General features: G+C 48.5%; 1 pseudogene; it reads right to left on the bottom strand.

The window, feature by feature from the left end:
- Window positions 1-981: 981 nt before the first annotated feature.
- Window positions 982-1964, bottom strand: LOC137149563 (probable G-protein coupled receptor 174; annotated as a pseudogene).
- Between the last annotated feature and the right edge of the window lie 7198 nt (window positions 1965-9162).

Below are 9162 nucleotides of genomic sequence, written 5' to 3'. Positions count from 1 at the left end.
TTCCGATTTGCTTTGCACCTTACCATATCAGTTTTCCTTTAGATTTCCTCGTTAAATCACATCAGATAAAAAACCCACATGCCCGAAATGTGATTTCAATATTTCATGCAGTGGCTTTGTGTCTTGCCAGTTTGAGTTCCTGTGTAGACCCAGTCATTCTGTGGGTCACAGAATTACTACAGATGAATCAGAATAGGTCTGGGGGAGGTTGGGGTTTCATAGACAAGATTTGCAACTCAGTATTCATTTAAAAGATGCAGATAAAGCATTCCAGCTTGTTTAAGGTATCCTGTGGTGGATAAATATTTGCAATTGTTTTATTTTATGTGTTTAAAATTGCCAGTGGAGGGTTGGGTTTTTTTTTTTTTTTTTTTTAGTATTTTGATGGCTTCTTGGAATTCTGTGTGGTGGGTGTTGGTAAGTCAGACCCTTGCCTCAAACATTACTAGGTTTTTTGTTTAAAAACACTTTTTTCCCCCCACAGGTTTTTACTACACACATTTTGTCTGATACGTTGCATATCATGTGGCTGAAAGCTGATACAAGAGGGTAGTGGTAGGTCACATCCTTTGCACTCCCTGTCCTACATACAGCAACAGCTGGATGCAGAATTAGTGACTCTGGCCTGACCTCTGTTCAACAAGTGATCCCAGCCTTAAACTCATCAGTTTCACATAAACAAAGCTATTTTATTCTGGTTTGGCCAGTTCAGGGGGCACCATATCAATTCTTTTTATAATACGCATAATACGTTGTTTAAATTCAATATTCACAACAATTTTGCAAGAAAAACGTGAAAGCCTCAAGTCCTTTGTCAGTTTTTTAATCAGTCAAATGATCATTGAAATCAACAGATGTTTCCTGAGAAAGGACCTCAGAATTTTCCCCAATATGCTGGACCACATGAATATGATGTTGAACATTGACGTTTTGTCAATCATTTCAGAAAGTGCAATGTTAATATCCTACCACTTTACCTTATTACACAGTTCTGGAATGCTTTTTCGCATAACTTCTGTTGTGTAACTGAATACTGTCTTGCAAATCTTGTCTTGAAAGTCGTCTTCTGAATTCATCTGTAGTAAATAGTATATGACTGGGTCTACACAGGAACTCAAACTGGCAAGACACAAAGCCACTGCATGAAATATTGAAATCACATTTCAGGCATGTGGGTTTTTTATCTGATGTGATTTAACAAGGAAATCTAAAGGAAAACTGATATGGTAAGGTGCAAAGCAAATCGGAAATACCACAGCACAGGTGAGGATCATCTTTAAAGCCTTTTTTCCTCTCCAAAGTCATGGGAAATGGAATTCTTTTCTTTTAATGATAGGATAGTCTTCCAAGAGCAATACAGAATTTATCAGCAGAGGGGTTACAAACCCAATCAGCTCACCTATGGTCATCATCACAATGGAGTTGGAAAGTTTAATATCATTTATGGGGAGGTCTGCAAAGCACTTATTACTGATATTCATCTCACTATAGTTAAATCTTAGAAGAGGAAAAGGCAAACAGCCAATGCAGACTACAGTCCACCCAGCGATACTGATGTACACATCATATATGCGTTTGCAGTCACTGAACTTGAAGGGGTACACAAGAAACAAAAATCGTCTTACGCTGATGCAAACCATGAAGTAGATGCTTGCATACATATTTACATACTTAAGGTATTAACAAAATATACAGACGCCTCCTCCAAAGGGCCATGTTCTAGACACGTAATAGAAAATCCTTAGAGGCAGGGATAAAACTTGTGCTAAATCAGCAATGGCTAGATTGATCATAAATATCACAGCCCTTTTAGTTTCTTTCATGTAGCCATAAAAGACCCACAGAGCTCAAATGTTCCCTATTAATCCAGGGACCAGAATAAAAGTGTATGTAATTACATAGTAACACTTAACGTCAGTATTGTTGTAACAGATTGAGTTGTCAATTGTCTTGTTTGTTTTCATTTAGCACAGATGCGAACTCTAATGAGACGTTTAGGTTATCAATGGAATTTTCAGCTACCTTCACATTTCTTAGAAAGAACGATTAAAAAATATTGGAGAAGATGCAAATTTAACACATTTATTTGTCTTGTTCCTTTGCATCCCCTTGCTTTCCTGTCCAGCATTATTTTGCTCTTCACAGTGTGTTTTTTTTTGTCTACTTTGTGTTCATTTAACTATGTAAGATTGTTGCTTACAAGGCTTGAAAACATTATTCCTCTGAATCTTCTTGCTGACCAGGTTGTTCTGAGGTACAAACTGCATTTGACATTTCCTTCAGCCTTAACTTTTACGTTGAGGTTTCAGTTTTTATGTTTTCTATTCTGATTTTGGAATCATGTTTGTTCCTTTACCTGCGACCCGTTTCTTCCTTCGGCCTGTCCCGCCGACGACTCCCGCGACCCGCCCTCCGCCACGGGCATGGACAGCGTGAGGCCGTCAGGCTCGTCGGGCTCTCAGGTTTCGGGCTCCGGCATGTCGAACAAAGCCTGGGCCAAAGGGGTGTCCTCCTCGGAACTGTCGCTAATGTAACGCTTTCTACGGCAGGGGGCCAAGAACTTAGGAGCCAAAAGAAATTTCGAAGGCCTCAAGGGGGTGGTGAAGGCGTCCATGTTCCCCTCTTGGCGTTTTTCCACGAGCTGTGAACCACATGTTCTCGAAAATGAGATGCTTTAAAAGGCCCCAAAACTTCCGGGGGGGCTGCGCTGCCGCCGCCCAAACATCCCCATTGGTGCACCTTTCCCTTCTGGGACGGCCTAAGCCCGTTCCGCTTGGGGGTGGGGGCGCCCCACTCCTCCCCGTAGCCTCGCTGGGCCAATCCCAGCTCTTGGCGTGAACGGAGGGGTCGCACCGACCGCTTCCGGTCATGTGACCATCTGGGGTCCAATCCCGCTCTCGGGGCGAAACCCTCTCCCATTGGTGGGGAGCGGTCAGGGGGCCATTCTTGGAGGGCAATCGCACCATCCGCTTCTGGTCAGGTGCCCCATCTTGACCAGGAAGTCATAACTTGAGGAGGGACCGGATGTCAGGTGACCCGATGGTACGGGGCTTCCGGTGATAGAGGTGGGTAGGGCGGGGCTTATGGTCACATGGACATTTGATTGAAGGTAGGCCCTTTGTACTACTTATAACCACTAGAGCACACTCTCTTTCAGGATCTGCAATTGAACCCAGGAGTTCTAAGTCTCAAAACAATGCTTTTGCCAAGATAAGCTGCATCTCTAATATGAGGTGTAGAGATACACCTGTACATATATACTAGTAAACCTTTCCTAATAAAGAGTAGGGCTTCGGTTAATACACTGCCAAACTGTGTTTCATCCCTTTCTAGCGGCTAGTCCACATAAAGGATAATGAACTACTACAGCTGCCAGTTACACAATCAGCTCAAGTATTAGAGATCTGTTCTGTGGATCTAAATATTCGAACCTTGCTGAACCCAGTGAAGGACTGTAGGCGTTCGGACTCCAGGGGAGGCCACAGCGGCTTCCTACGGACAGTTCGGCGAGTGAGCAGTCTTAACCAGTCACCCATGTGCAGGGTGAACACTCAGTCTACCGCTCAGGCCCTCAGGCAGGGCGAGCGGACAAGGAGTCTAGTGCTCCAACCCCTAGCCAGGGTGAGCAGAGGCAGATCGCTCAGGCCCTCAGGCAGGGTGAGCGAACAAGGAGTCTAGTGCTCCAACCCCCAGGCAGGGTGAGCAGAGGCGGCAACGGCTTCAGGCGGGGTCAGGAGAGCAATTCTCCTGGGGTGGCCAGGGAAAAGGGGAAGGGGAGGGGGACGTAGGCCCACCCGTCTCCACTGCGTCCCAGCCCAGGGCCCTAGCAGTGGCAGAAGCAGCTGCCACTGTGTCGGCAGGGCTCCCGCCGCAACACACCGACTAGAATGTGGCTTCAGCCACAGGCCATGGCTGTCCCTGGGCTACTTCCTCCCCACTGACCCTAGTACCTGCCTCCTCCATGCCGTGAAGGTGGTCCACCAGGGGTAGCGCCGTCAGTCCTTCCTCGTCGACCGGGGGTAAGGCGGGAAGCTCCTCTTCAGGGGCAGCTCCTCAAGGTCGTTGTATGTGGGGAGCGGCTCGGCCTCGGGCAGCTCCTCCAAGTCCAGCCCCGCTGCAGGGAGGGGCTCGGCGGCCGGCAGTTCCTCCAAATCCGGCCCGGCCTCCGGGGGTGCCCGCCACTCGGGCGGCTCTGGGGTCTCGGCCCAGTCTGGCGGTTCCAGCGCACAGGCCCGGGCTCGGGGTAGCTCGGCCCAGTCGTCCTGGCTGGGTTGCCTAGTCCAGCTTCTTGAGGGCCCTATCCAATCCCCGGGCCCAGGTGGGGCTGTGGTTCGTCGGCGGCGGCTAGGCTCTGGCCTAGGCCTCTGCTGGCGGGGCAGCACGTCTGCCTCGGGCAGCAGTCTGGGGCCTACTGAGCTCAGGGGCCAGGCTTTTGTACTTCCCCTTCTTGTCGGGGCTCCGCCCCGCGGCTGCCAATTGGCCTGGCTGGGTGGTCCTATCCCGGCCCGGGTCCCTTGTTGCTGGGCAGACTCTGGGGCAGGGCGTGAGTTGGACCAATCAGAGCACTCGTGTCCTTCCTCAGGCTCTGGCTCCGTGGGAGGCCACAGCGGCTTCCTACAAGGATCAATATAATTCCATGTGACAGAATTTCAGAGGTTTGTGTGTTTGTTTTTTAAATTAGGAAACTACATTAAAAGATTTTGGTTGCAAAGTCAAGTTCTCAAAAATTAGGAAATGCCACACTTTCCACAATGTGCAACCTTTAGCTCAGCTCCCTTGGATATATGTAATATGACATAGTATGTGATCATGTAATTAAAGACTATTTTTTCCCACTGGACCCCTGCCTCATTCAATACACAGGATGGATCCACTCTGGGAATGAATCAGGATTATGTAGCAAGGCATGAAGTTGCCTCATTTGTTACAGAAATTGGAAGTTGTGTAGTGAATGAAGCAGGGGATTGCAGGAAAAATATGGTTATTAGCCTTTTGTAACTGCTGTTCTTCAAGATGTGTTGCTCATGTCCATTCCAGTTGGGTATGTGCATGCCCACATGCATGGCTACTGTAGATTTTTACCTCAGTGATATCTGTAGGGCCGGGTCTGGTGTGCTCTAGAGCCCCACGCTCATGCACTGGTATATGAGGTGCTGCCGGCTTTGCGCCCTCTCAGCCCATCAAGTCCAATGGTGGGGATGGAGAGTGGGTCATGAAATGGACAAAAGCAACACATCTCGAAGAACAATAGTTACAAAAGGTTAGTAACCGTTTTTTCTTCTTCGAGTGCTTTGGTCATGTCAATTCCATGTTAGGTGACTCGCAAGCAGTACCCCAGGAGGTGGGCTCTGCACTCATGGATATGCTGTTTGCAACACTGCTCTGACGAAGTTGGTGTCATCTCGAATCTGCTGGGCGATGGCGTAATGAGATGTGAAGGTATGGACAGAGGACCAGATAGTGGCTCTGCAGATGTCTTGGATTGGCACCTGCACCAGGAAGGCTTGAGCCCTGGTAGAGTGGGCTGTAACGATCGCTGGTGGAGGTATCTTTGCCTGTTCATAGCAGAATTTGATGCAAGAGGTTATCCATAAAGAACTTCTCTGGGAGGAGACCGGCAGGTCTTTCATCCTTTCCACCACTGCAACAAAGAGCTGTGTTGACCCATGGAAGGGTTTAGTCCTTTCAACGTAGAAAGCCAAGGCTCATCTAACATCCAGAGTGTGCAACCTACGTTCTTCACTAGATCTGTGTGTTTTCAGGGAGAACACTGGGAGGAATATGTCCTGGTTTTTGTGAAACTGACACCACCTTTTGTAAGAAGGCTGGGTGGGGTTGCAGCTGGACTGTGTATTTATAAAACACTATATATGGTGGTTCTGAAGTGAGTGCTCTGATCTCAGAGACCCTTCTTGCTGAGGTCATTAATGCTAGGAAAAAGACCTTCCTGGAGAGCAGCAGCAGAGAACAGATAGCCAAAGACTCGAAGGGGGGAACACCCGTGAGTCTTGACAGAACTAGATTCAGGTCCCAAGGAGGTACAGGATCCCTGACTTGAGGGTAAGGTCTCTCCAGGACTTTTAGGAACCTGATCATCATGTTGTGGGAAAAGACTGATCTACCTTGGATCAGAGGGTGGAAGGCCAAAATGGCTGCCAGATGAACCTTTAATGACAAGAGGGCTAGACCTTAATGTTTAAGATACAACAAGTAGCCATATGGACTGAATCGAAGCATGGTAAGGAGACAGATTCTGGTTCAAAGCCAAACAGGAGAATCTCTTCTGTTTGGCCAGATATGTCGCTCTGGTGGAGGGCTTTCTGCTGCCCATCAGGACATGCTGAATCTGAGTTGAGCAAGCCCACTCATCTGCATTCAGCCATATAGCTGCTATGCTGTTAGGTGCAGGGATGCTATGACTGTGTGTAGAAGACGGCCCTGGTTATGGAAAAGGAGGTCCCAGTCATAGTGGGAGTTCCAGTGAGGTTGCTGCTGATAACTTCAATAATGTGCTGAATGCGGGAGCTACTAGGATCACATTCGCTTTGTTGCACTTGATCTTTATCAGGACCTTATGGCTCAGTGGTATCGGCGGAAAGGCTTACATGAGCGATCTTGCCCATGGGAGAAGGAAGATGTTGAATAGGGAGTCAATGGATTGAGCAGAACTGGTGACACTTCCTGTTCTGCCTGGACGCAAAAAGGTCCACTTGCGGATTCCCTCACTTTCAGAAGATCATACTGGCAACCTCTGGGTGGAGTGACCACTTGTAGCAAGATGAAAAGGACCTGCTGAGAAGGTCCACTAGCGCGTTCCTGGTGCCCGAGAGATGTGAAGCCACAATATGAATTTTTTTCTGCACACAGAGGTCCCAGAAGTGGAGAGCTTCTTGGCACAAGGATGATGAACGGGCTCCGCCTTGCTTGTTGATGTAGAACATCATGGCAGTATTGTCCATTAGAATTTTTACCACTCTGCCTGTCACACAGAGAAGGAACACCTGGCAAGCAAGACGTATTGCCCTGAATTCCCTGACATTTATGTGGAGGCATCGATCCTTCTGTGACCAGATCCCTTATGTGCTGAGATTGTTGAGGTGGACCCTAAGTCCAAGGCATCGGAGAAGAGTGTCACTGAGGGTGATAATCCCTTGAAGGGCATGTCCTCCATCACTGAATGTGGATTCATCCACCAATTCAGGGATGACAGGAGGTGCAGCGGGACTACGACCACATGTTCCAAACTGTCTGCTCGGGATGTATACAGAGCTAGCCATGACTGTAGAGGTCTGTTGCACATGCTGTATCACTGAAGTACAGGCTGCCATATGCCCCAGCAGCTTGATGCATGTTCAGGCAGTCGTGAGAAGCTAGGCTCGAATATTAATGAGAATTGTCATGGCTCGGAACCGAGGCTCCCAAAGGAAGACCCTGGCTTGGGTGCATTCGAGGACCGCACCTATGAACTCTGTCCATTGGACTGGAGATAGAGTTGACTTCTGTTCATTTATGAGTAGGACTAGATGTTGGCAGGTGGCCCTTACCAGATCGAGGCTGCACTAGACCTATGCTTGCGACCTGCCCTTGATTAGCCAGTCGTCCAGGTAAGGGTATATCTGTATCCCCTGATGTCTCAGGTAAGCGGCCACTACTGCCATGCACTTTGTGAAGACCCTTTGGCTGGATGAAAAGCCAAAGGACAGCACCATAAATTGATAATGGTGTTGGCCCACCATGAACTGGAGAAATCTCTTATGTCTGGGGAAAACTGAAATGTGCAAATACGCATCTCTTAAGTCAAGGGCAGCATACCAGTCCCCTGGATCCAAGGAAGGGATGATGGATGCATGGGAAAACATGTGGAACTTCAACGACTTGAGGTACTTGTTGAGACAGTGCAGGTCCAGGATAGGTCTGAGATCCCCTCTTGCTTTCGGGATAAGAAAGTAACAGGAGTAAAACCCTTATCTCTTCATGTCTTCAGGGACTTCCTCTATGGCCCCCACCCACAGGAGGGTTTCCATCTCCTGAATGATTAGGGGGCTGGAGCACAAGATTTATGAGGAGAGGCTGAAGGAACTAGGCTTGTTCAGTCTACAGAAGAGAAGAATGAGGGGGGATTTGATAGCAGCCTTTAACTACCTGAAAGAGGGTTCCAGGGAGGATGGGGCTAGGCTGTTCTCAGTGGTGGCAGATGACAGAACAAGGAGCAACGGTCTCAAGTTGCAGGGGGGAGGTCTAGGTTGGACATTAGGAAAAAGTTTTTCACTAGGAGGGTGGTGAAGCACTGGAATGAGTTACCTAGGGAGGTGGTGGAATCTCCATCTTTAGAGGTTTTTAAGCTGCGGCTTGACAAAACCCTCGCTGGGATTGTTTAGCTGAGACTAGTCCTGCTTTGAGCAGGGGGTTGGACTAGATGACCTCCTGAGGTCCCTTCCAACTCTATGATTCTATGATAATGAGAAGTTGCTCATTAGAAGGGTCCCTGAAGAGGGACAGGGAAGGGGAGTCAGAAGGGTAATTGAGGAAAACTGCAGGGGATAGCCAGTGGATATGGTGTTGATGAATCAACGGTCCAATGTAATCTGTGCCCATGCAGGGAAGAAGGGTGACAGGCAGTTCAGAAATAAAAGGGGAGATGGATCCTGAGGTGAGATTGGGCACTGCCCTTGGGCACACCCTCAAAACAGCTGATGTTACCCATATGGGTAGCATGAGGGGTCTGGCTGAGTCATGGAGGTCAGAGTAGGGCGGTGACAGTTAAGGCCTCTGTCTCTCTTTTTCTTCCTATAGGAGCCATACCATGGAGGGCCCAGGAATCTAGGCTGTTGCAGCAGAGGACAAAATTGTTTCCTAGAGGCCTGCAGGGTGTATAGGCCCAGCGAGCGTAAGGTGACCCTAGTCTTTAGGGCGTGGAGCCGTGTGTCTGTTTGTTCTGAAAAAAGGGAATTGCCTTGGAAGGGGAGGTCCCAGAGGACTGCCAGAAACATCTGCACATGGACACCCAGAGGCCATCGACCTTGCCGCTGAATCCGCCACATCTAATGCTGCTTTCAGGAAGGCTCTGGCTAAAGCCCTGCCCTCCTCTAAGACAGAGGCAAACACCTATCTTGACTCTTGTGGCAACGAATCCTTGAACTTTACCAAGGAGTCCCGGATACT

The sequence above is a fragment of the Emydura macquarii genome, unplaced genomic scaffold (genome assembly GCF_026122565.2).
Source record: "Emydura macquarii macquarii isolate MOO-44397 ecotype Brisbane River unplaced genomic scaffold, CSIRO-AGI_Emac_v2 contig_767, whole genome shotgun sequence".
Lineage (NCBI taxonomy): Eukaryota > Metazoa > Chordata > Testudines > Chelidae > Emydura > Emydura macquarii.
This window is presented reverse-complemented; position numbering and strand designations above follow the sequence as displayed.